At 39.9% G+C, this 27,510-nt stretch overlaps 1 protein-coding gene across 5 annotated transcripts in view; it reads left to right on the top strand.

Annotated features, from left to right (window-relative positions):
- PCCA (propionyl-CoA carboxylase subunit alpha) overlaps nucleotides 1–27,510 on the top strand; it is a 411,013-nt gene that overhangs the window by 368,716 nt on the left and 14,787 nt on the right. The gene's annotated exons all lie outside the window — the stretch shown is intronic.

Raw genomic sequence — 27,510 nt, 5'->3', positions numbered from 1 at the left:
TCACACATTGAGCACTCACTATGTATGGGGCAATCTAGATTACTTTCTCATTTAACGCTCTTATGAGGTAAATACTTGAGACTTACAGATGTTGAGGCATTTCACCTGCACTCTCAGAGGACAAAAGCTGTGACGCCACAGCCTCATCAACAGCAGTTCCCAGGTCTTCCTCACTCCAGCGCACCTGCACCAGCCTGCCTGGGCCCCTGAGGAGTCTGCCTCTATCCACAGCGGCCTTCACGTCTGCTACCATCTACAGTTTCTGCACATGGCAGATCGATGCCCATCGTAGCTTCATCTTCCATTCTCTAAAGCATGCTCTCCCTGGAAACGGCCTCATGCTCTGTCAGTCCTGAGAGAGGGAATCTGACTGGCCCATCTCGTCTTTTCTCACCCAAGTGTTTAATGGATCACTGGCCAATCCGAGGTTTGCTGCCTTTTGGTCCAATCAGGAGTAGGAGGCAGGGCTTACATGATGCTATACGTACTGCCACGTAGGATGACTTCATGGGAAAGTACTGAGACTAAAGTCCACCATGGGAACTAATTGGGTAACTTCTGGAAGATATATATTCATCACAGTGCTCTTTGTATTCACAAGACAAATTAGAAACTACCTGACTGTCCATCAACAAGGGTTTGATTTTAAAAATGATGATGTTCTATAAGGTAGAATATTCCTATGTAGCCATTAAAATTATGATTAGGTCAATTTTTATTAATATGAAAAGATGCAGTAAGAACTATATTGTGACAAAAAATAAGGTTAAAATGGTATATATAGTATACTCTTGCATTTTAAAAACACAAACTTGGAAGATTGGATCCAGGAATATTAATAGTTGCTAATCTTGAGTGGAACTTTCTTAATGTTTTTCTGTTAACATCTAATTTTTTTTATAATGAGCATCTATTGCTTATATTTGAAAAATATGTCAAAGTAAAGGAGTTGTACTAATTAAAAGTAGCTGAAATGAAAAATATTGATTATTGAGGGAAAAAAACAATGAAAGTAAGACATAGAGGCTTTGGCAGTATTATTGATAACTACAAATAATTGCTTTTACCTGCATAATACAGAGAACAAATTAGGGCATAAGGGTGTGTGAACTTAATAATAAAGCAGTGTTACTACTGAGGTCCTGAAAGGAGAAAACCACATTTCTTCAATAGAATAACAGTTCAGATTTCTGATGTCTGGAATTATCTCACTAAGTTTTTTTTTTGTTTGTTTTTTGTTTTTTAATCTGGAATAACTGGAAAAAACTTCAGAATCACTGAATGGGGTGTCACCAAGTTGATGACTTTAAGTTTATTGACTCTGAATTTACATAGCATTCTAAGAATTTTATTTTATTTTATTTTATTTTATTTTTATTTTTTTTTTTTGTCTTTTATTTATTTATTTTTTTTGTGACTGGCACTCAGCCAGTGAGTGCACCGGTCATTCCTATATAGGATCCGAACTCGTGGCGGGAGCGTTGCTGTGCTCCCAGCGCGGCACTCTCCCGAGTGCGCCATGGGCTCGGCCCCTAAGAATTTTAATTAGCTGGTGTTGTATGTGTGTGTTTAGGGCAGTTTTTGCCAAGCAAAAGTTAATAGGAGTACTTCAAAAAAGATATTCTATTTCAAATAAATTTGGGAAATACTGGGTTAAATAATGTTTTTTACTTCAGGACTTCTGAGTCTTTACTAAGCTGATGTCCATTTTGAATTTCCAAGAGGCAATATAGAATTCAGCATTTCTCAAACCTCTTGTGACCGCTGAATCCTTTTTTTTTCCAGTGGGTGTGTACTATTAGCTTTTCCCAGAACTTGTTTTGTAGCATACCACAGGAGGTGCTGCTTCAGGGCCTTTTAAATGAGGAAATGGAAGGAAGCAAGATGGCAGAGAAGACTTAGAAACAGAAATAATAGCTGCACCTCTCTCTTATGACTTGGAAAAAGACACCAGCACCCCTCATCCAAAAAAACCCGTATAATCCTATAGGAAGTATAAGAGCTCATACTGCACCTCATAGTGACCTGTCTCAGAGTAAGTTAAATTATGTTCTCTATATTACACTTCTAGAATTACAAAATACGTTTTAGAAAGGTAACCTTCCCCCACTCAAATGTTCAAATATATAGGTATTTTTAGAAGATAGTGTTTTTAAAAAGCAGTATTGGAATATTAATCATTCTTTTTCTTTTTCTTTTTTTTTTTTTGGTGTCTGGCTGGTTCAGTTATCTGAATCTCTGAACTTAGTGTTAGAACACCAAGCTCTGAGTAAGCTAACCAACCAGCTCAGATTACTAATAATTCTATATATTTTTAAAATACTTTTTTCTTTCTTTATTTCTTTTTGGCAGCTGGCCAGCACAGGGATCTGAACCCTTGACTTTGGCATTATCAACACCAAGCTCTAACCAGCTGAGCCAACTGGCCAGTCTAAATGCTTTTAAGAAACACAATAACTCTGAGTTGAGGTTTCGGAAAATATTGCAAGGGATAGCCCTTGGAGGTTCACAGTGCACATAGCATTTTAAAGTTGCTGAGAAGTGCTGTAGTAAAACTGTTTTCCAGTTTTCCCCAAATCTGTGTCACCGTGGGCCACCACCCTAATGCTTTCTCCCTCTCCTTTTTTTCACATTATCTATTAACATGTTCTGAAGGTTGCGTTCCTTGGAACCCCCTTGGGAAACACTGCTCCAGATCGGGTCAGCAGACTATAGCCCACCACCTGTTTTTGTAAATAAAGTTTTATAGGAACACAGGCATGCCTATTTGTTTATGTATTGTCAGTGGCTGCTTTCACATTACTGTGGCAGAGTCGAGTAGTTGCAACGAAGACGGTAGGACATGCAAAACCTAAAGTATTTACTACCTGGCCCTTTATAGAAAAAGTTTGCCCATCCTCCCTTAGCAGTAGGTAGTTGTATTGTGCAAATTAATTTTACTCTCTCCTTTTTATACTCCAGCACTAATTCATGTGATTAAAATGCTAAATGTGTGTGTGTGTGTGTTTGTATATATTCTGGCATATTGTGAAATGTCAAATTTTTCAAATAATGTTGTTAACCAAAAGTGAATAGAAAGGCCAGCCAGACTTACTCATTATATGTATTTCATCAAAAACAAAGTGCACCATACAAATACAAAGATAATTTTATTCAGGGTACTGCAAGAGGGAGAATGTGTATTAGTGAGTAACATATCAGAGAAAAGGACTGTGGTTTTATAGAGGCAGGTAAACAAGGGAGTCATTTGAGGGTTATTGGATTCATGAGGAAGGGCGGTTTGTCTTGTCTTCTCTGAGTCCAGGAGGAGAGTGGCTCTTTGCCTTTAGCTGTTTCCAGCAGCACAAAAGAGTAGGAGGATTCCTTAACCATTTTTGTTTTCCAGGAGCACAGGGTTCAGGGAAAATTCAACATTGCCGACTGTCAACAAAATCAATAAATATTATTAAATACCTACGTATCTGTAGTCCTGGCACTAAAGTGTGGTTGTTTTCTAAGGCTATATGCATTGCCATCTCTATATTTTTCTGTATTCTGTCTTATATTGCTTCTCTTGCCTGTACCCTAGTCTACACAGTTTGTGATGAGTCATTGCTTATGAAATAGAGATGGCAGTGATGAAGCTTGCTATGATGAATTAGAGCAAATATCCATACATCCCACATTTTTTAAAGGAAGATGGTATCTGTAGAGTAATATAACTGGATTGGTTATATTGATAAACTACTATACTGTAAGGAATATCATTTTTTCATCTGTAAAATTGTTATCATTAGAATGGTTGGCATAGGCCTAATTTACTTTTTGAATCAGTAGAAGGTCACAGCCCTCAAGTAAAAGGTCATCCCACTCAAGACTCAAGGCAGAACAAGACCTGCACACTTTGGAGGGAGATTAGTTCCTTTTTAGAAAAACATGTACAATTTGATAAATCTGTTCTAATGGCATAAATGATGAGGAATATCTAATTACTATGAGCTAGGCACTCTTTTAAATATTTTCAATATTTTTTAAACCAGTTTTACTGAGGTATACTTTACACATGATAACATTGACCCCTTGTAAGTTACAATTCAATGAGTTCTAATAAATTTATAGAGTTGTGCAACTATCAGCACGTTCCAGTTTTAGAGTATTTCCATCACTCCAAAAGTTCCTTTCTGCCTGTTTGCAGCCAGTCCCTGCTCCTGCCACCAGCCCCAGGCAACGACTGTCAACATTTTACATGTACTCCTCAAAACAATCCTATGAGGTAGGTTACTCTCATTATCTCAGTTTTACAAGATGAAGGAAGTGAGGCACTGAGAGTGCTCAGTAAGTGGTTTCAAACAAGCAAGCCCAGGTGGTCAGGGTCCAGAGCCCCCTTACCCACTACAAACTTGAGTGGGCATCAGAACCATCTGCCGAGCTTGTTAGACCATCCTGTCGGGCTCCACCCTCAGAATTCCCAAGCAAGCAGGTCTGCCATGGGGCCCCACAGCTGACATTTCCTACAAGTTCCCAGGTGATGCTGATGCTGCTGGTCGGGGGACTCTGCACTGGTTTATACAATTGCAAACATTGTAAGAAATAGTTACTCTTGTGATTGGTCTATTTTGCATGCTTGCTGCAGATTGTACCAACTATTTTTGAAAAGTAAAGGGACACGAAAATCAACTACATTGTATATTGATAAATTTTTTTAAATGTAAAAAAATAGGGCCGACCCCATGGCTCACTCGGGAGAGTGCGGCGCTGGGAGCGCAGTGGTGCTCCTGCCGCGGTTTTGGATCCTATATAGGGATGGCCGGTGCGCTCACTGGCTGAGTGCAGTGCGGACGACACCAAGCCAAGGGTTGCTTTCCCCTTACCGGTCACACACACACACACAAAAGTAATAGGAAAAGCAAATACTGTATTGCTAATTCTAAGGGAAAGAAATGTATGCTATGAAACTAAATTATAAATACAAGTACTAACTACTCTGTGAAAGGTGATACTTTCAATGGCAGGAAGTGGCCTTACTTTGTGTGTGTCTGCCTTAATTGTATCACTGTGTAACTTTCATTTGAAAGAACATCATGTGACTGCTATTTTCATTTCTGCATTTTAAAAGAGCAGACAGCTATTCACAACAGCAAGAAGCAGACCCAGACTTTGTTCTTATGCCCCTAGCACAGACAAAAATGTAAAGGATAATTTACCAAAAAAGAAGAAAAAAGAAAAAAAAGAGGAAAGAATGAAAAGAAAGTGCTGACTTACTGCAAACAGCTGCAAAATGTTGCCCTTGGGATAGAGGTTAACTCAGTTGTGAAATAATGGCCAAAGCTCACACTCTTAATAACTTTTTTTAGCCCTGGAGAAAGCTCCTCCATTTAATGTGAGATGCTTGGCAGAGGTGCTGCAGTTTAGTGGCTGGCTCAGCAGGAGGCCCTGGATTGAAAGCTCTCTGTTTGTACAAACTCATTTGCATTTGTAATGCTTTTATTTTAAATCTCCTCTAAATGTAAGTATTTTGGTCTCTTTTTTTCTATTTTTTTAAAAAATAAAAATATTTTAGTGAACAGAAGTCTAAATAAAGAAGAATAAGGTGGCTTCTGAGCCACCCTGAAAGATAAAATGTAAACATTAGATGACTCTAAATAATGACGTTGAATTACAGCCCATACAGAACCTGGGCAAAGGTCAATTAGAGTTCCCACTGCAGAATTTTTTGGAATGTAGGGGGGGAATACATAGAAAAGGTTCATTTACTTGGAGAGAAGGCGGTTTGATATGTCTCTTACAAAAAGCCAGCAGTTTCCTGCTCCTCAGCAGCTGCTTAAAGAGACTGTCATTTTCTAAGCAGCAGAAGGGTGTTCGAGTCTCCCGCAGTTGAGTCCATATAGGAATCAGCCCTGGGGTTGGCCCCCTTCAACTTCTGATCACAGACAAGAACCTCCCCAGCCTTCTCGGACCTCCAGAGGCCTGTTGTGTAGACACGGGTGTAAGCTCCCTGCTCTGCTGCCCTGCCCAAGGGAAGGCCACTTAGAAGAATCCCTGTTACACCCTCCATGATTCCAACAGACCATCTCACGGTGAGCCTCTCCTGAGCCTTTCTCAGTACATCCGAGCCCCGCACCAAGAAGAGAACAAACCCACTTGGAGGCATCTCAGTTCTTAGAGCTAACTCAAACCTTGATCAGACTCTGCCCCCACACTGAGGCCACAACCTTAGTTCTGCCAACCCCCGTGGAGACCAGAGCTCTGTGATCCAAGTTGGGATAATAAATAACCAAGCAAAGACTGAAACATTAGTTATCCACACACTTGCAAATTCCAGACTTCTTGGCCCGAGTGTTGCTTGAACGTAACAGAACGTTAGCATTCTACCATCTTTCCCAGAACATGCTGCATTTCAGTCCATGTCTGGTGGGTGCTCTCCCACTATCCGCCCCCATCCTGCTTGCTTTCAGCTTCTCTTCAAAGTACACTTTAAAACTAGAGTCAGATCTGTGCCATTCAGATGTAGAGAGCAGGAGCATGTAAGAAAGCAAACATTTGAAAAGTTCTCATCTCTTAAAGCCAGTGGGTTTTTTTAAAAAATTGATAGTAAGTGATACGGGCTGTTGTCTGACCCTCCAGCACCCATCGTGTTTACAGAGCATTGTCTCTTCCGGGACTGCATTTAACGTTAACTTTCCCCTGACGTGGATAGGCCAAGATGCCAACCTCAGCAATCTTGACTTTAGATTTGAAATTCCTTCAACACATGGTAACATTACAAGTACTTCTAGCCTTTTCTATCAGTGAGCCTCTCTGCTTGGCCAGCTGGCTTCCCAGTGACCCCGTTACAGCCTGTTCTTTCCTATCTTCACGCTTGACTTGTACCATCCCTGGTCCTAGAAAGCTCACTGTTTCCTCTGCCCTTATTCAGATTTATTTGACCCCCAAATTTATCCCAAATTCTACCTTCTATGTAAATCCTCCTCTGACTGCCTTAGGCCTTACCTCTGAAATTCTGTAGTATTTTAGTTTCTCAGCACTTAGATTCAGAGATGTTTGCTGTTAGGAGAGACCTTAGAGCAGTAATTCTCAACTGGAGGTGTTTTCCCTCCACCCCCCAACAGGGGAAATTTGGCAATGTCTGGAGACATTTTTGGTTGTCACAATGGGGAAGGGGGTGCTATGGCATTTAGTGGGTAGGGCCACGGATGCTGCTAACCATTCTACCATGCACAGGACAGTCCCCACAATATTTATCCAGTCTTCGTTCTGCTAAGAAACCTGTTCATGGTGGCACCATTGAGAAGCCCGGCCTTAGAGGTTGCTAGATTGAATCTTGCATCCTTGTAGTATTTGAAGGGTGTATCTTGGATATACTTCAGTATACCCAGTGATGAGAGGCTCACCACTTCACAAGGCCACCTATTCTATTTTGGAGAGTTCTGTTAGAAATTGTCTCCCTAGGTTGGATTGAAATCTGCATTCCTGAAAAGTATCTCCTGTGGCTGAACCTTAGAGGCTAATTCCTTTCCCCACATGGAGGCCCTTCAGGTGTTTATAAAGAGCTGGCTTCCTGCCATTCCTTGTAATTCTCACAACAGTCTCCGTGTTATACCTGGTTCTATGATTTATCTCCACATGTGCGTGTTCCCAAATAACTGTACACTTCCTGATAGCAGAGGCGGAGTCTTCCTCTTCTTGTCTCATAGGCCTGTATCTTGTCTTCAGAATGGCCAGCTCCGTAGACGTGATACCACTGCTGGCAGTGAACAGGAATGGACCACAAATTGTAGGACTAGTGCTACCTTGTCCCTTACGTTTTTGTTAGCTTGTAGGTATTCTTAGGATGGTTGCCTTTAAGGCAGAGATGGGATTTTAATTTGTAAAGTCTGTGAGAAAACTCTTTATTTGTAAAGCAGGAGGATAGCGCGGCATTATTTGGAGTGTTTTTCCTTCTCATTTATGACTACACAATAAAGAAAAGACCTCTTACTGCTCTGCTGTCCAGTTTGTTGGGTTAATTTGGGAGATAGTGTCAGCGACCTGGAACTGTGCCAACTTCCAATTAGCACTCCGTGTAACCACTGATTTCATTTTAAAAGTAATTACTGCAGATTTTCTCAGCTACCCCGAACATAGCATACATGTTTTTAATCCCATAGGGTTTTTTTCATCTGAAAGAAAAACTTTTCTTAGGTTTTTATACTTTTAAAAATTTTAAACTTACTTTGAAATAACTTCAGACTTGACAGAAAAGTTGCAAAAATAGTACAAAGACTTCTCATATAATTTCACTCAGATTCTCCAAATGTTAACATTTTTATCGTGGCTGATTTATTGTGTTTTCTATTTATTTCTCTCTCTCTCTTCCTCCTGTCTATATACCTATAATTGTTCTCCTTGCAACCGTTTCAGCAAACTGCTAACAATATTTAACTGTGTATTTCCTCAACACAAGACAACATTCCCTTAGATGACCACAGTGCAATGTGATTATCAAAATCAGAAAATTAACTATTAATAGAATGCTATTGTCTAATCTACAAACCTTTTTTTGCGTTTTTCTACTATAAAAATACTGGCTTTTAAAGCAAAAGAAAAGATGTTTTTTTCTGGTCCAGGATGTGCTTCAGAATCACACATTGCATTTAGTTTTCATGTCCTTTTAGTCTCCTTAGTCTAGAACAGTTCTTCAGTCTTTCTTTCATGATCTTGACATTTTTAAAGACAGGCCATTTATTTTGTCAAATGTCCTTCAATTTGGGTTTTTCTGGTGTTATCTCACAATCAGATTGTTATATATTTTTGGCAGGAAGACAACAGAAATAATGCGCCCTTCTCAGTGTTTCATATCGGGAGGCATATGTTTATATTTGTCCCATTGCTAGTGACATTACTTTGATTACTTGGTTAAGTGGTGCTCGTCAGGTTTCTCCACTGTGAAGTTACTGCTTTCCTTTTTCCATTTCTCTGGTAAAGGAAATAGACACTTACACTGTTAATTTCAACACAATAAGGTGAGTGCTGAGACCGACAGAGAGCCAGGGTGCCCCGGGAGCTGGTAAGTGGATGACATCCAATCAAGAGTTCAAGGAAGGCTTTTGGGGTTGGTGACACCTCAGCTATGACTTAACGAATGATGATGAGTCGGCCAGGCAAAGGAAAATGGGGAGGATGGTCTAGAAAGGGACGGTGCCACGAGCCAGCCGTGGAGCCCTGAAACTCTGTAGTGTGTTTGGGGACTACAGTGGTTGGCAGCTTGAGTTCTCAGATCTCGTGGAAACCCAAGATAGTGATCTGGGTACGCTGGGTCTAACGGGAAGCTGGAAGCAGAGGCTGTGCTCTTTGTCTCTCAGGAGCTCTGGGGTCTCTTTTGTCTCTGGATTCCATAGTCCTCTCTCCCCTAATTAACATAGAGCCAAAAATGGCACAGAAAAACATCACAGTATTCGATAATTCTATACTGTTGGGGGGAAAAACATCACAGTATTCGGTAATTACATTATCAGGACATACAAGTTATTTTATTGCACTAGAAATTGGTTTCCTTCTCAGAGAACATAAAAATAATTTTGCAAAAAAGAAATTGTTACTTCTTTTGCTCTCATTTTTTGCATGTGAAAATTAATGAAAACAGAAATATGAAAAAATTATGCAAATAAAACTAAAAAGTTATCTGAATTTGGCTTTGAAGTATGTGCCCAAGAAGCCCGCTATACTTTGGTTTGAGTAAGAAGTATAAGTTGTGGAATGATAAGGCAGTGTAGCCTCTCTATTCTCTTTGACATCCAGACAATTTACATTTTTTTATTTTCGTGGCAGAAAGCTCTGGCTTACTAAGGTCCGGGGTAACAGGTACAATCAGAGCTGCCAGGGCTTTTCCAGGCTCCTCCTGTCAAGAAGCTGCTGTAATTCTCCAAGAGTCTTTGAATTAAATTCATGCCAAGTCATTTCCTCTGTTCTTCTATCAATCAGTGAGGTCATTTTTGCAAGGTGAACATTAGTAATACTGTCAGCAAGAAAAGGGTTAACAACCTAGGTCTAAATTTCAATGATGTCTGGGCAAAAATAAGTTTTCAGAAGAATTCAGCAAGGTTTCCAAGGCCCAGTAAATTTCCCCCTAAGAGAAATTACCAGATTTGGAGGCTCTTAATTCTAGCCTGTGGAATTGCATTCTTCAGCATTGGAAGTTTTCATAGTTCTCTACCTTTTACCTCTTCTTGCTGGGAGGAGACGTGTAAGTTGGCCAAAAGAGTTAGATATTTTATTTTATTTTTTTCATCCACAAATATTGAGTATCTTTTGTATACCAGACCTTATGATCCCTGCACTCATGGAGTCAAATAGAGAAGACATACCCCCTCAAAATAAATAAATAAAAAGTAAAGATGCAAATCAATTGCAACATCCATAGTAGAGACTATATTAGTCCATTTCTGTTGCTTATAACAAGATACCTGGAACTGGGTAATTTGTTAGAAAATGAAATTTATTGCTTATAGTTTTAGAGGCTGGAAAGTACAAAGTCCAGGGAACACATCTGGTGAGGGTCTTCCTTGGTGGTGGCTTCAGCAACACAGAGTATCATCACATTGCAAGATGACGGAAGCAGAGAGAGAGAGCTGCTCATGCATTCTCCTTTTAAATCCATCAGAACTATGCCCACAACCACCATTAATCTATCCATTTATTACTCGGTAAGTGGATCAATCCATTCACTAGGCATAGTCCTCACAGTCCAGTCACCTCTTCAAGGCTCTACCTTTCAATTATCATAATAAGATTTCCCACCCTCTTTACACTGTCACAGTGGGGACTAAGTTTTGGGGGGACATCAATCCACAGCAGTGACTAAAGAGCCTTAAAATGAAAGCTTTACATCATTCATTTGGCCAAATATCTGTGTGTGTGTGTGTGTGTGTGTGTGTGTGTGTGTGTGTGTGTGTTTAGTTAAAATTCACATACAATTAACCATTAGCCAATTAAAAACATACAAGTCAGTGGTGTTAGTACATTCAGTGTTGTGCCACCATCACCTCTATCCAGTTCTAAGACATTTTCATCACCCCAAAAGGAAACTATACCCCTTAAGCAGTCACTGCCTCTTTCCCCTCTCCCTAGCCTCTGGCAACCACTAGTCTGCTTTCTGTCTCTGGATTTCCTATTCTAGATGTTCATATAAGTGCTATATCATATTTGATTTTTTGTGTCTGGCATCTCTCACTTAGCATAATGTTTTTGAAATTCATCCACGTTGTAGCATGTATCAGTACTTCAGTCCTTTTTTATGGCTGAATAATATTCCAATAACAACCATATTCTTTATATATGCTTAAAAATTGAACTGTTTTGGAATGATATTTCCTGGGATGGTAGCAGTTTAATGATTCATCTCTGTTATGTTTGCATACTTCCTTATAGTAAAGAAAAATTTTGTAGTCTGCCCTCATACCTTGTCAAAACCTTTTAACAAGGCATTGGCTCAGTTCTCTGGTTCTGAGAACTTGGCAAAGACTGCAGACGAGACTTCCACCAGCATTGTGGGCAAAACCATTAATGTTAATTCATGCTGTTGTAGAAAACCATGAGTTGCGGTAACAAGTGGAGGTTTTTCACCAAGCCACAAAATTACAGGTGTGCAGCTGATGCACAGAACACCAAGAGTTTGCTTTCACTGCTCCACATGGAACTGTTTTCCCAGTGCTAAATATCAACAGCCTTTGCTGTTCCCAAAAAAGGCATAGAAAAGATTCCTCCTTGGTCAGCATCAATGTTCATGTAACTGGTGAATCTGGGAGCTTATTGCCCTACGTACTAGTCTGCCCATTCCCTAGGATGTAAGATATTAGTGAAATATTTGTAATTATTAAAATACGACTTTTAATATTTGACAGAGAAACTCTTCCAGTTATTTCATGTGGCCCATGCCTCATTCTTTGTAGCCTCGTGGTGTCATCCTTGTCTTTCTAGGACTGGTTGACCTCTTATTTGACAGGGTAAGAGGCAAGCCTGTCGGATGCCTGAAGACAGACTAGTGAAGTTGGTTCCAGCCTTTCATATCACACCTTCTCACAATAAAGAACATGGTCTTCAGGTTTCCAAAATAGACTGATGCATGTTGCATCCACACTTCCCTTGCACAGCACTTTGCCACAAAGAAGCGCATTTGTCATGTCATAATGAGTGACAAAAATAAGACCAAAGCCTATGTGAACTTTGTCATACTTCCTAATGTAAGCAAATCTCAAATATAATTTACATTTTTTAAAAAGTTTTTTTCTTTCACAGAAGACAGTTTTCAAAACGACACAGAAACAAAAGAAAAAATATTTTTGTGTGTTTCTGATTCATTGTTTGCTTGAGACTTTTCTGGAAGTGCTAGGATTTTATAATCCCAGGTTAAGAGTCTCTAGTATGGAGTTTTGAAGGAAAATTCAATTAAATTATGCTTCTGTCATTTGTGGAGAAGGAATAACAGATTTTTTAAAAAGATAATAGAGACGATATTTGGAATCTATCCTTAGATTGTTCTACCTCCGAATTTAATTGAAATAAGAAATTGGGCAAGAATGGAGTCCTAGCATCCAGGAAAGGAGCTAAACAACTCTGGTTCAATCCATTTTCTCCAGGGACCCTTTTCAGATTGAGGTGATTAGTTTTAAAATGGATGGAGTTACCAGACTCTCCATATTTCCAATAAGATTGTAGTAAGGTTGAAAGTCACACGAAAGTCAAACTTGTTTGATATATAATTTCCTTTTGCAGACACCAGGCCAGGAGCAATAGTGATCTAGTGCTGACATTTTGCTATCATTTGTTGAGACCAGAATTCTCCTTTGGGATATATTTATAATTGTTTTAATATTAAAGTTTTTTTGAGGGATTTGCACTTAATAAGTTTGTGTAATAGCATGTGCATTCCATTTGAAGTTACCTTGCCAACTTTTCTAGGACTTTTTAACTTCCCTATAGTTTTTAATAAACCAGGAAATTAAAAGAACAGTCCTCCAGTTGCCCAAATGTTGGGCAGTTATGGCTGGTTTCAGCTCATCTAAACTCTGTAAACATTTAGAGAACCTATCTCCCGGAAGACACTTTGAGCACAGTGGTATTCTCCAACATCAGAGGTTAAAGTTGTTTAGGACTGGACGGGCCTTCAATCTATGTTAATGTGTTTCTTTTCCTAATCCCACCTTTCTAGTAACGTACAGTCTTGTGTTGCTTAACGACAGGGATATGTTCTCAGAAATGCATCACTAGGTGATTTCGTCATTGCACAAACATCATAGAGTACACTTACACAAACCTATATGGCATCACCTACTGCACACCTAGCTACTGTGCACCTGGGCCATATGGTTTAGCCACCATCGTAATGTGGTCTGTCATTAACTGAAATGTCTTTGAAATGGATTGAATTTTCCCCCAAGTTTTATATATTAGATGCTTGATCCCCACTGTGATTGTTAAGAGGGTGGGAAATCCTATTATGGTAATTTAATGATGGGGTCCTTGAAGAGGTGATTAGATTCTGAGGACCGTGCCTAGTGAATAGATTAATAATGGTGGTCATGGGCATGGTTCTGAGGGCTTTAAAAGGAGAGCATGTTAGAGTCTCTCTCTGCTCCACCATTCTGCCACATGACACCCTGTGTCACCATCAGCACCAACAAGGTCTTCACCAGATGTGTTCCCTGGACTTTGGACATCTCAACTTCCAAAAGTGTAAGCAATGAATTTTGTTTTCTTACAAATTACACAGTTCCGTGTGTTTTGTTATAAGCAACAGAAACGATCTAATATATTTATTATGTGGTGCATGACTGTGTGTGATCTAACTCAGGGACAGCAACATTGAAGTCAAAGAAAAATCAATGGGGTAGTAACTATAGACACCAAAACACTCCCAAAACTTTGAGACATCAAATGGATAAGGCTGAACACAAGTATATGCAAAAGGTGCATTAAAGATGTTCCTTCTGTGAGCATGGCTGGTTGTCTTAGTCAGCTCTAGCTGCCATAGCAAAATACCACAGACTGGGGGGCTTAAACAACAGAAATTTGTTTCCTCACAGTTCTGGAGGCTGGAAGTCCAAGATCTAGGTGTCAGCAGGTCTCGTTTTTCCTGAGGCCTTTCTCCTTGGCTTGCAGACGGCCACCTTCTCTTTGTGTGTGCACTCCTGGTCTCTTCCTATTCTTATGAGGACACTAGTCCTATTGAGTGGAGCTCCACCCTTATGATCTCATTGAACCTTAGTTACCTCTTTAGAGGCCCTGTCTCCAAATGCAGTCACATGGAGGTTAGGGCTCCAACATGTAAATTTTGGGGGACACAATTCAGTTCATAATAAAGGTCATGATAATAGGTTTCATTTACTAGGCACTGGTGTGCTTGGGGCTTGTGCCTGATGGTTTATATGTATTATTTAAATTTTAACATGTTTCTATAAGTTTTTTTACTGCAACTAAAAAAAATTAAAAAGTTCTACACGACAGGCAGTATTCTCCCGCATAAGACATATGAAGGAACTGAGGCATAAAAAGTAATGTGCTCCGGGCCACAGACAGTCAGGATCTGACCTCAGTTTTATAGAGCACTGTACTCATAACTTCGTAGGTTTATTGGTGATTATCGTATATGAAGAAGGAATGTGTTAAAGAAGATTTTTCTACCTAAAACAAGAGTCAAAGAAACATTCTTTAACAGCATATTGTCAGCTGAGTCTAGGGAGAGAAAGGCTTCTCCAAGGACGTGAGCAAAATTCCCCTTGGAAGCGCTATCCCAATAGAGGAGGAGGCCTTAATGTCCACTCAGAGTGTGGTCCCCAGACCAGCAGCTTCAGCACCTCCTGAGAACTAGTTAGAAATGCAAGCCCCAACCCAGACCTGCATCAGAGCCTCTGGATATGGGGCCAGCAGTCTGTGTTTTAACAAGCCTTCCGGGTGACTATTGATGCTCCTAGTTTGAGAACCACTGCTTATGCTGTCTTAGCGGAGAGCACTTCTTAAGATAGTGATACCTCTTCTGCTGATTCCATATTTATCAAGTAACCACTGGCTATAATTTATGTGCCCACACTACAGTTAGGGAATGTGCGAGTGAGTCCCCTTACAAATTTATTTCTGATGTAAAGTCATAAGAAGGTTTATACATCAGTGTCCTATGAGCTTGACAGGAGCAAATCCATCTGGCTAAGAATGATCCAGTCTGAGCATATAGAGGGGTCTAATTTTTAAGCCTGTGAAACAGAGGCCCAGCCCCGATCCATGGCAAATTCACTGAGACAGACATGACCGAGTGGGGCCACTGAGCAAGGCCCACCCCTTACCCCACCTCCCCAGGCTCTGCCCGCCTCGTGCTTTCAACACAGAGGAAGGGGTTGCAGGACAGCACAGAGTGGCTGATATTGTGTGCCCCTGGTCCCTGGATTATAGACACAAGTGAATGTCCCCTAGTCTTGTTTTGTGGGCTACTATGTAGCGTTATTCAATTGTAATGGTAGAAGAGGTAAACAGGCACTTTTCATTTTGATGAGATAGCCATCCTTTACAATTTAGTCCGTAGGGACACAGCACTCACTTCTGTGACTAAAGCTTTGGCAGTTTTTTGTTGTTGTTTTTTGTTTGTGGGGTTTTTTTTTGTTTGTTTTTGTTTTTTTAGCATTTCTGGCCTTCTAGACTCTTGAAAATCACTGAGTGGTTACAGTTTATGAAGTTCAAAGAGCCTTAGAGTACAATGTTGTAACACAAAGGCCAAGGGTTTGGATCCCCAAACTGACCAGCTGCCAAAAAATAAATAAATAAGTCAATAAATAGTTAAGAGAAGTTTATGTTGATTGGTATGAATATTAGTATATGAAATAAATATACTCTCTTAAGAGAGTTCAGGATGGGTTTAGGGAGAATTCTAGTCGAGTCATGCAAGTGAGCAGAGTTGTCTGTTAATATGCAGATAACAAGTCACGCTGTTGGGGATAATTAGAAAAAAAGGAAACAGTTGAGAAAAGAGGGACGAAGGGGACAATGGCAGAGTCCGTGAACTTCCAGCGCAGCAGTGGGAAAGGTAGGCGCTGAGGCGAAGCAGCCCAGGCGGGCCGCAGAGCTGTATTTACATGTGGGCCTTAGAATTCTTGGGGCGGAGGGAGCTGCTTTGGGGGTGCGAGGCTGAGGGGCCAGTGGAGGCTATTCCGTGGCCTTCTGGAGTTGTCATGGGCAGAATTGTTATGGCCAACGTCCGACGGGTAAAAGAAATTTGCCCACGAGAACCGGGTGATAGGAAAAGGAAAAGAGTATTTCTGGCAGCCAGGGCTACGCAGGCCAATCAAGAAACGCAGCCCCGAGTTGAAACCTCTCGCAGCTTTTATTTTTAGCTAGGCGGGAATTTTTCGCACCTGACACAATCTAGCCAATGCAAGCAAGCCAGCAGTACATAAGCTAATATTGTGGGTAGCCCTCTAGCCCCTCCCCACCCTGGATTCCCCATTTATTTTAGCAAGCGATTTGTACAAAAGCAGAATGCATATGTTAAGGTCAGTAGGGGTTGGGGCGTCCCTTAACAGAATCTGTGTATCACGGAGGGAAGCTGGGAATAACACAAGGGTATGTGGGGATTTGCCCCCTGCTTAACACCAGCTAAGCAGGTACAAAGAAAAACAATTTACCTCCAGTTTATACTGAGTCCAGTATGATGAATGACAAAATATCATCGATTCTCCTTTTTGAAATAAGCTCTCTTCATTGTTTTATTTACCCAGTATAAAAGTATTTGTAGGAATAAATATGTATGTTTACATAGATTTGTGTGAATAAAAGCTGTATAGTAAAAATTATTAACATTACTTCAGGGGAGTGGGAGTGGATCAGAGAGGGGGATTATTAACTTGTTTTATACACCTCTTTACTGTAGGACTTGTTATAACAAGCTTTTAACTAATTTTTACTCCATAAAATACATTTAAAATTTTATAAGCGCTTTCAAGTTTCACTTGCAAACTCAGTCCCTCAGTTCTCTTTTTCTCGTAAAATCACAAGTTCCCCAAATATGAATTCTCCTGTGTGAGAAATTAGAAACATAGTCTTAAAGTCTGGGGAAAGGTCATAGTCACATCGGTGTGGACAGAGCACGGGTCCCAGTCAGGAGAGAGTGCTCATATGAGAGGTGGGTAGAAGGCCAGATTGTTAGGCTAAAAGTATTAACAGAGGAGATTCCAAATGAAGGGAATCAGCATGAAGAATGAAGGTATGTGTGTTTGTGTGTGTGTGTGTGTGTCTGTGTGTGTGTGTGTGTGTGTGTGTGTGTGTGTGTGTGTGTGAGAGAGAGAGAGAGAGAGAGAGAGAGAGAGGAATTCTGGACCCATCCAGAGCAGCTCCATTGTCTCCTCAGGGACCATGCCAAGAATTCTAGTGTCCACATTTTCACTTAATTTCCCCTCTGTCTGTAGACATGTATTACTAATAATGACAACAAAAACAGCAGTAATGACGGCTGTTAAATACTTATATGGCATTTCTGTGTTCTGAGCATTCTTCTTATCGGAATTCACTTGATAAATACAATAGCCTTTTTTTTTTGGGGGGGGGGACCAGTAAGGGGATTGCAACCCTTGGTGTGGTGTCGCCCGCACCGCGCTCAGCCAGTGAGCGCACCGGCCATCTCTATATAGGATCCAAACCCGCGGCAGGAGCGCCTCTGCACTCCCAGCGCACAGGGTCGGCCCAATACAATAGCCTTTTGAAATAGGCACTGTTATGATCCACAGTTAATAAATATGGAATAGAAAAGCTTAAGTAATCTTCCCATGCTTCTAAGTGGTGGACTTAGAAGTCAAACCTAAGTAGTCTGACTCTGGATCCTACATGTTAAATCATTACTCTTGGGCTGGCCAGCTAGCTCAGTTGGTTAGAACGCAGCCTTATTAACACCAAGGTCAATGGTTCAGATCCCCACACAAGTCTGTTGCCAAAAAATAAATAAACAAAAAATAAATCATTGCTCTCTGCAGGTTTTCTTTTTTCCCCCTGCAGGTTTTCTTTGAGAGGGACTAAAGTCAAAAAAGCCTACCTCACATTGATCACATTCTTAGTACTCACATGTTTTTATATTGTGTCATTCATGAGTGTCTTTTCTCTCTGGCAAGATTATGTTCTTTGAGGTCAGGAGCCATTTTTTTTTTCTATTTATTTTGTAGTCTTATGTTGCCCAGATATTCATGGTAAGTAGTTTTTGAGTGAATGAACTAAACTGTCTCTCTAATTTTTTATGTACCTCTTTAAGTGTCTAAGGAAATGACAACCTGATCTAGAAGCTTTCTTAATGTCAGGGCCAACTTCCTTTCTTTGATTTTAGAGCCAGATATGGTGTTTGAAGAATTTAATCTATTTACTCCCAAATGTGGAGCCATAGAGCCAGAACTCTAACAATTAGAAGTTGTTAAACCAAGATGTCCCACAATATGCAATTAAAAAAGAAGTCAACCACTGTCTTATTCTGGACAATGTTTAGAAAGGAGACAGGAAATAGTATTTGATGAGCAGTTATTTTCAGGCACTTGCTAGGTGCTTAGCAAATCTTTGTAAATTTAATCCCCAAAACAATCATTCAAGACATGTATTATCTTGATTTTAGAGATGAAATTTCTTCTGCGAGAAGTTAGGTCACTTGGTCAAAAGGTGACATCCTGTTGGGATGTCAAACTCAGGATGGTTGGCTTAAAAGATTGGGTTTTCCATCTCTGCTGCTTTCAACATGGCAGCCACATCTCCTTTTCCCCAGATTGATCACGTGGCTTTACAGGTCTCATCCACCTTCAGCATTATATGTCCTGTTCTATATAAAGCACGATATGCAGGGTTCCAGCAGTCCATCCTGCAGCCCAGGTTAAATGGTTAAGATATGTCAGAATTATAAACTGTAACATTGCTAAGTAACTTCCCAATAGAGATCATTCTTATTGCTCTGGACCAGTGTGTGAGGGGTTATTGGGTTGTTTTCTGCTTTGATTTTCTTGGCCAACAGTTGGCCAGCATCATGATCATCTCTAGGTTTATTTGCTTTGCCTTTATATATTTTAGTTTCTGAATTTCTGTTCAGTACAAGCCAGCATTTTGGCGTGTCTGATACTGAGTTTCTTCAGTGAATTCATAATAGTAAAAATATTTTATCATTTAAAAAATCCATATAAAGGCAAGAGCATTGCTGAAGAGGCCCTGGCACTGGCATAACTCCCAGGCCTCTGATGTTACAACTCAGGGCTTAAGAACTTACAGGAGAAATCAAGCTCCCCATCTTTTTTCCCCCAGAGTTCATTTATTCTGCACCCTATGGCAGCATCACTTTAACTTGAGATGAGCAAAGAATAATTCAAATAGATTGAAGAAAAGGGGAGTGGGGACCATAGCAAAATGGTACACTTCCCTACCTATGTACTTATTTACATAATTGTGTTTTTGTAACATTTCCTGTACTTTTCTGTAAGCTGATGCTGCCCTAATTATAGATTTTTCAAGAGAACACTTCATTGTATCCCAAATTATATAGTACTTTAAAAAGGTGCCTTCGTACTGGTTTACCAAATACCTTATAAACTTGTAATTACATAAAACAATTCAGGGTATAGAATGGAAACAGCCTGTACTTTTAACAGATGTTGGTATTGTTACATAATTGAGTACAAGGCTTTCAAAGATCTATAATATTTTTCTTGTGTAAAAGGAAAAAAATGACTCGTTATAGTCATAATTTGTCACGGAGACTCCTGATCAAAAAGAATGCACATGTTCTATTTTGTGAGCTCTGTACAGTTCATTGTAAATGGACTTGCCTTTGTGGCTGTGAAAGTGCCACTTATTCCAACAAATTGCCTCTGTGGCATTTGTACCTACTTAGACAGCTTGTGGGCACCTGGGCCGAGCAGAGGCTGGGCTCCCTCTGTCATCTGTGCACCTGCTCACGGCGCCACAGCGCTGAGCACCAGACAGGTGCTCCTCCTTAGGAAACCCACTGCAGACTTCTGAGTGCTCCCCTCCTCTTCAGAACCCACCTTGTAATCCTCAGAAGACCAAGAATGGGGCCAGCTTCCTGCATGGTAGCTCTTTTCCTTCAGTTTTGGGTCTGTCTTAGCATACAAGCGATTCAAATTACAAGGAAAATAATCTCAGTGGAGCACAGTGAAGGAAGTACTGTTACTGAGTGCAGAGTCTAAGGTTTAGTTTTCAATTTAATTTTCAGCACTATTGTTTTTTAAAAAGTTGCTTCTCTTAGGACATTGGAACTGGTGCCTGGTGTTTCTGATTACAAAAACAAGGCAGAAAAAAAGACTAGGTCAGATTTTGTATTATTGTCAGATATTCCCATATTTTCCTCTCTAGAGGAGATTGTCTTTTTGGAACAAGCCAAAGATACGTGCAAACTTATCAACTCACTCATTCCTTTGGAGTTCTTGGTATTAGCCTTAAGATATTTCTTCTGTTCTCTGAGGAAACCTTCCCTTTTTAAGCGAGAATTTTGAAAAATGAGTTGCTGAAATAGGCTTCTGTGTTTTGCTTTTTTGTTGGAATTTTCTTCCACCTCTATTTTTGTAATTCTTCCCTCAAAAAATGTTAACATTTCTCACCGTGCCTGTGGCTCCTTGTGGCACATTGATTGGTCCAGCAAAAGACTTCAGTTCAAGAAGCAAATTTAGCAGTACCAGAATAAAACCTTGAGTATAAATTGATTCATAAGTGTCACTGGACAAGTGTTGAAAGTGATGCATTGTATCACTGCAACATATTGATATTATCAATTGTATGTCACTAAACAGTTAGGCTAACTGAGTGATACTTTGTATTTAACTCCCTTTTTCAACTCAACCAGAGGTAGCAAATGTTGAGGAACGCAGTATCAGAAATCATATATTTTCTTCTGTTAATACTAGCATCACTGCCATGCAGGTGATGGGTATGTTGGCTTTGGCTGTGGGCTGTAATGCTCTACATTAAATGGCCTAAACAAGTGATTAATGACTGGGAGCAGGTCGTTAGACTGCTTCCAGATCTTTCTCCAGTGCATTTCCAGTTGTGTCATCTTCTGCACGTATAGGAGGGATTGTTTCAGGGTAGTTCCCACTATTTATTTTGCTGACATCAGTTTCTGCTTCAAGGGCCCTTGATGATTTTTTTTGTTTTGTTTTAATTATTTAGTGTAATGATCCAAACCTTGAACTGTTGAACTTGAAGTTACAATACAGGTGTCCTTAGTTCAGCAGTCAGATATATAAGGACCACTCTGTATGGTAAAGGTAATGATTGTGGGCCCCAACAAAGAAGCTCTGGGCTATTTTCCCAAGTTTCAGGTATTATAACTTGAACAAGACATTCTAGTTTCTTTGGACATTGTTTTGTTTCCTTGCAAATTAGCATGGTTTACGTATTTCACAAGGCTAAACTATGCACAGTATTTCTCAAACGCACACTTGCCTTAGATGGATATATTAACTGTTACTCTGAAGTTGAGAATTTGAACTATTAACTGGCCCACTGCATTTGTTCTCTGTGTAAAATTTTGTTATAACAGTGCTAATTACTAAACAGCTGAATTTGTGAAAAAGTGCACAGCAGTAATTTGCACCTTACTGTTGCCTTGCTATTAAAAAAAATTGTGAACATATACACAGGGCACATGAACTTGATTTATAAACTTCCCAAGGGCATGTTTATCTGTGTGGATCAGTAATGGTTTGACTTATTGTAAATAACATTTGGTTTCTATATTGTGCTTTTGAGACACTATTTTACCCTAATAAGAGCTGTTGAGTGCAGAGTAGGACATTTTAAATAGGAAGAGTAGCATTTGGAGATAAAAGACTGAAGCTTTTAAATTATTACATGGTATTTATTTATTTATTGCTAGTTTTAGAAAAACAAGAAAAAATATCTCCTTTCTATTTCCTTCTTATTGATGCAAAATCATGAACTGGAATAGTCAGATTTTAGTGTTTTGGTGATGATGTTGAAATAATGTGTTTCAATGGCAGATGAAAATGATTCTGTTCTGTTGGGTTCACGTCCTGAGTAAATGCTTCCACATAGAGTCTATAACAGATGTAAACCAGCATAGTTGTGTGTGTGTGTGTGTGTGTGTGTGTGTGTGTGTGTGTGTTTTAAGTCTAAAAGAACAACTTCAAGTCTTGGGAAAGAATTTATTTTTGCCCTGTGGATGCCTCATAAACATCTATCTGCTTCAGGTAGTTTGCAAGTGTTACTTATTAACCTGTGAGCCAAAAACCTAGATAAGGAGTTCTATTTGAAAACTATACATTCCATGTTTTTATAAATGTTTATTCAGATTAATTCCACATACCTATTATTTGGATTTCTGGCAGCCATAACTTTTAAAAGAAATCTGTGTTTCTAAAAGGGAATGTAAAAGAAAATTTTTCTTTCCTAGTACCAGAGTTTTGCTGTACTTGAAGAAATCCTGCTCCTGGGCAGAAAGCAAAGGTTTCAAAGGAGCCTCATCTCCATATGGTTGTACTTGATAATCCTTTATCCACCATCTTCAGCTCTCATTCCTTTGCTTTCTTGCCTGTGGCTACATTTCTATCTCTGCATCAATTAGCACAGTGATTTATACAACAAGCAAGCAGTTTAGAGGTAATGGTACACAATTAACATCTCATTCCACCATAAAGGGTATGCTAAATACCCCAGTCATTGCTTTCTCTGCCTGGAATTGAAATAAGTGTTTGTCCTAATTCATATGCTATCTGATGTGAAGTGGGCCTGCTTTGTACTGCTCCACACCATTAATCTAATTATAGATAGCTGCAAATGAAGTGCTGTCTGAGCTGGGAGATTGAGGAAAATAGCCTTTTGTCATTTAGCATGACTCTGTGAAGCAAGATCACACTTTACAGGGCAATACTGCAAAATGGAAATCTCAATAATATTGCTGCCTGTTGCATCTTTTCTAATTACGACAGCGTTGTAAACACAACTGGGCGCTGATATAAATAGAGCTGTAGATATGCTGTCATGTGGGTTGTAGGAGAAAGTCCTCTGAGTGCTGTTGGATTAAATGATGCATCCTGATTGACAGCTACCTTGAGACTGCGCTGATGGAGTTGTCACAGCATTATGCTAACAGGCCACTCTGGCGACTGCAGCTGTGGGGGCTGTAGCTTGCCCAGCACTGCAACTGCTATCTGTTCAGTTCACCTTCTTTGCCCAGGTCGTCTCCAAGAGGACAGCCACAGGCTTCAATTATGTATGTTTTTAGTACCGTTTCTTGGAGATTTTTTGTTGGTTTGTTGTTGTTTTAAGGAGATGGGCTGTTGAGCTCTGTGCTGAAGTAGAGGGGAATGTATTTTGCATGGCTTTGAACCATGTTATATTTTTCCTCAAGGGTTAATTGTGTATCCCACAAAGAATTTAGGAAAGGAAAACTTGGTTAAATTACAATTCTGTTTTAATTTATATTCAATGTTTTTCTCTACTTTCTGACACCCTGATGTTTTTAAAGATGCATTTTTTTTTTTTTTTTTTTTTTTTACAGCTTGTCATTTCTGTCACTTTAAAAACATTGACGATTCTTCTCCAGCTCTGAAACCTTTAGGGGAATATTTGAGTGTTAGCTCTCACTGCTACACAAATGAAGGCACAGCTTAACGTTTAAGACCCTTGGGGCCAGAGGTGTAAAACCTTGAATAGGAAGGGATCCTTATCTTTAAGAAATGGATCTGCCACTGTACTTGGCAAGGGGTGGATGTACAGTACAAGGCCAGTGCTTCAGGATGTTAAGATAATTGATGTAAAATAATTTACAGTATAGTTTCGTCATCTGCCCTTGACTTGGTGTTGACTGAAATGGCCAACAGTTGACATGAAAAAACAGTAGTTGATCAGCTGTACGTATCCAAATTGTTATTGGAAGAATGACTTAGAAATGGAAACTGGAGCTGAGCCCAATTTAAGAGGACACTAGATGCTCCAAAATCACAAATGAAGAAATAAGTAAAGCAAACTGGATGTCCTCACCTTGGGAGCTGCCACAGACCTCTGAATCATACAACATGGTAGCATGTGGATCTGTAAAATCGCTGGTACATCTAGAGGCCATGGAAAGAAGCATGTGGATTTAAACTCTATAAGGAGATACACATACTACAGAATACAGAAACCAGCAGGATGGCAATTTGTGTGCCCATGTGAGTGGAATGTAGCTCATAGTGAGGGATTCTTTACTGTCTTGGGCGCTGTGTTCTGCGCATGCTCGAACACAGGTGGGCAGGCTTTTGTGCAGGCTGTAACGTCCAGTTAAAAAGCATCTGTCCCTCCCAAACTGTGACTGACTGTGCCTTCTCCCCCAACAACAACTGCACTCTCCCCTCAGCCGTCTCCCTTTTGTCAGGTGCCATGTAAGAGCTGTGTGTTAATCTAAAAAACAATCCTATTGAGTTCATTTTAATTGTCCATCTCTTGTGGTTTTCTTCCTGATCCTTCCATGTCTACTATGATTCCTTTTCTTTCTTTCTTTTAAGCTTTTGGGGGAAATTTTCTTGTTAGACATGGTTTCACATGGTAGATGCTATAAAATTAATTTGCTTAGAGACCTGGAGCTGGGGTCACTTTACCATTATTATTCCCTCCCATTTATCTTCATGTATGGATTGAGGATCCCAAATAGGCCAAGCCCAGAGAGCACCTGTTCCCTGTTCTGAGGTGTTTTTCAAGAAGTGTTTATTAATTTGGCTGTGGTTTGGAGGGCACCTACCTAAAGCCAGCAGAGTGAAGTTCCATCTGCTGATGAACCTGCAGCCAATCAACTTCCGGCTGCAGCGCTGCCCAGCTCCGCCGACGAGCACTCCTCCTCCCTCAGGATTCTCCTGACCCCAGCAGGATGAAAACCTCTGCATCCCACTTCTCCGTCCTGTCAACTAGCCTTTGAAGTCTTGGATTCCCATCCTGAAAACATCAACTTTGCTTGAAAACAACAACAACAACAAAATTAAAACCAGAACACTCCAGGGAAGTTTTGCACAACCCATGAGGAATATTTAAATGCCTGTCATAAAATCAAACTTGTACCCTATAGTCTTTGTAGGGGGACTTTCCTGAGATCTCTCAGCTAGTTGGCTGCTCTGTGTCCCTGAAGAATCCAGAGAAACCAATAAATAGCAGTTTTCATCATAAGCTCAGAAAGTGCTGGTGTGCATTTTTAAATGACTGTTTCTGGGGCATGAAAAAGATTTTACGGTTCTCACCAGGCCATTCATTCTGATGGGCCCATATGCTGCACCCCGCTCGGGCCCCATCCCGGCACGCGCCCCCACGCACCACACACGGGTGAGCCAGGAGGTTGTTTTAAGAAGGCGTGTTGTGTGGGTACACTCATGGGTCGGGACAACATCAAAGGTAATCTTAAAAAGAGAACCTTCTCTGTGCGTCCTCTTTTTATATTCAGAAAGGTCATTCCTAAGCCAACTATTTGCAACAAGGCCTCTCCTGAGGAGTTTACTCCGTTGTTATTTTTTACTTGTGATTACAATAAGCCACTTATCCCCCAAACAGATTTAAGAACAATAAACAAATACAAAAGGAAAAGGAACATCTCATCAATAACAAAGACTGCATCTAAAGGCATTGAGTTTTGTGACTCTTTTACATCTCTTTCCAAGCAAAGCAGGAGTCCTACAGAGAAAGGAATCCAAAAGATATGAAAATTATAAAAATAGTAAAAGGATCCAGTTTTAGTCAGGATCTTGTAATTTCTGGGGAGAAATGGAACTAAGTACAAACTTAGCACTTTATTTATATTAAGGCATATTTGCTATGTAGCTAAAATTTGTTTTTTGGTGTATCCACTTTGGTGAAATATGTGGTATATCATATACTCCGAAATATGTAAAGATACTTTCCCTGAATTTAGAGTTCACGTTTTGTGCGAAAAAACAAGAAAAAAAAAAAAAAAAAAAAAGATCTGTAAGCTACCCTGAAAACTAAACAACTAAGCACAGTGTTGATCAATCACATAGAAGCAGCATCCCATTGTGATGCCAGCTATAAAAGTAACTTTTTTGTTGACTCTGTTTCCTCTAGTGATGTTGGGTTTTCTTTTCCAAGGCAGACAGAGAGCATAGATACCCAAACTGTGCAATTTGGTCCAATTATATTCTCCCCTGTCCCTCCATCTCCCCCACCCCCATAGATTTAATGAAGGACTTTGAGGTACGGTTTATTGTTGATAAGTAGTCCCTCTGCCCGGAATGTTTATTAGACTGACAGCAGTATGCACTCTCCTTGCTTTTTTCCCTTGCCACTTATGACTCAGATGAATTTTAATAGGAGCAAAAAGCTTTTATTTGCACTGTAATTTCACTTAAGGATCATATCCTTCAGAAACTGGCAGACACTTGTATGTCTTGATTGCAAAACACACACTCGGGAGTAAAGAAACATGCAAAAGATGTTATTATTCAACCTGTCTTGGTGTCAGAAATCTACTTGGAACTTAGGCCATCAAAGCTCTTCATTGGGGTCCTTCCCCCAACCCTTTTAAACAGGTCCTGGAAAGAACACACTTGTGGACTTCCGCCGTTCCTATACACAATCAAAGGGTGAATTCTGTTTTGTTTTTGCATCGCTGCCATCATGATGCCCACAGGAGGCTTTGAGTTACAGCAGCCTTTTAAAACAAAATGGTGCTGCCTCGATGCCGCTTCTGTCTTACTCAATAGAAATTTGATCTGGTAGGAATCCAGAAATCTTCAGGTGGTAGCTCCAGTTTCACTGAGTAACATTTCCTCAAATCATTTTATCTTGTTTCTGTTTGGATGGACCAAACTGTGGCTCATATATTTATTCACAGAGATCTAGGATTTTTCCTGTGGGGAGGGAATGTTCTTTATTAGACATGATGTTTGCCTGAACTGCCTTTAAGGTGCCCCTGGCCGTTTGAGAGCCACCTGCAAAAGGTGTCATGAAAATACTTGGCTGTGCGTATCGTTTTCTCTCAATGTTTTTAAAATCTTGGGGTTATTGTCTCTCAGTGAAGAAGGTACTCTTGTTATATTTTATCTTTGTCCTGACAGTCCTGTTACATCGGAAGGACTACGTAATGCTGTGCCTAAAAAGAAAAGCTGACTTTTTCAATCATGAATATAACATTTTTTGTCACTGAAAAAGATTTGAATTTAAAATATTGTTTTGTCCAAAATGAGCACTGAAACCCTTTGTCTTAACTTATTGATACACAGAGCAGCAGCTCTCAGGGGGGTTGTGGGGAGTTTGCGACAGAAGTCTGCTGCCATCTGCTGGCTTGCATTCACAGTGTCACCGCCTTTATCCCCGTGGCTGACCCAGCTCTGGGGACTTGTTTTCATTGGGATAAGTTTGCAAGCAGGAAGGGAATACAAGTAAAATTCTCGCTGTTCTTTATAAAGTTTTGAGATGCTTTTCTTAAGAATACAGGATAATAATTATTTATTACTAATTAATAACTGGAGTAGTTCTTATTTTGAGAAATTTCTTAAATAGCTGGTACACAATAAATGCCAGAAACAAGCTATT

The sequence above is a fragment of the Cynocephalus volans genome, chromosome 7 (genome assembly GCF_027409185.1).
Source record: "Cynocephalus volans isolate mCynVol1 chromosome 7, mCynVol1.pri, whole genome shotgun sequence".
NCBI lineage: Eukaryota > Metazoa > Chordata > Mammalia > Dermoptera > Cynocephalidae > Cynocephalus > Cynocephalus volans.
The sequence above is the reverse complement of the archived record's forward strand: the minus strand, read 5'-3'. Positions and strand labels throughout refer to the sequence as shown.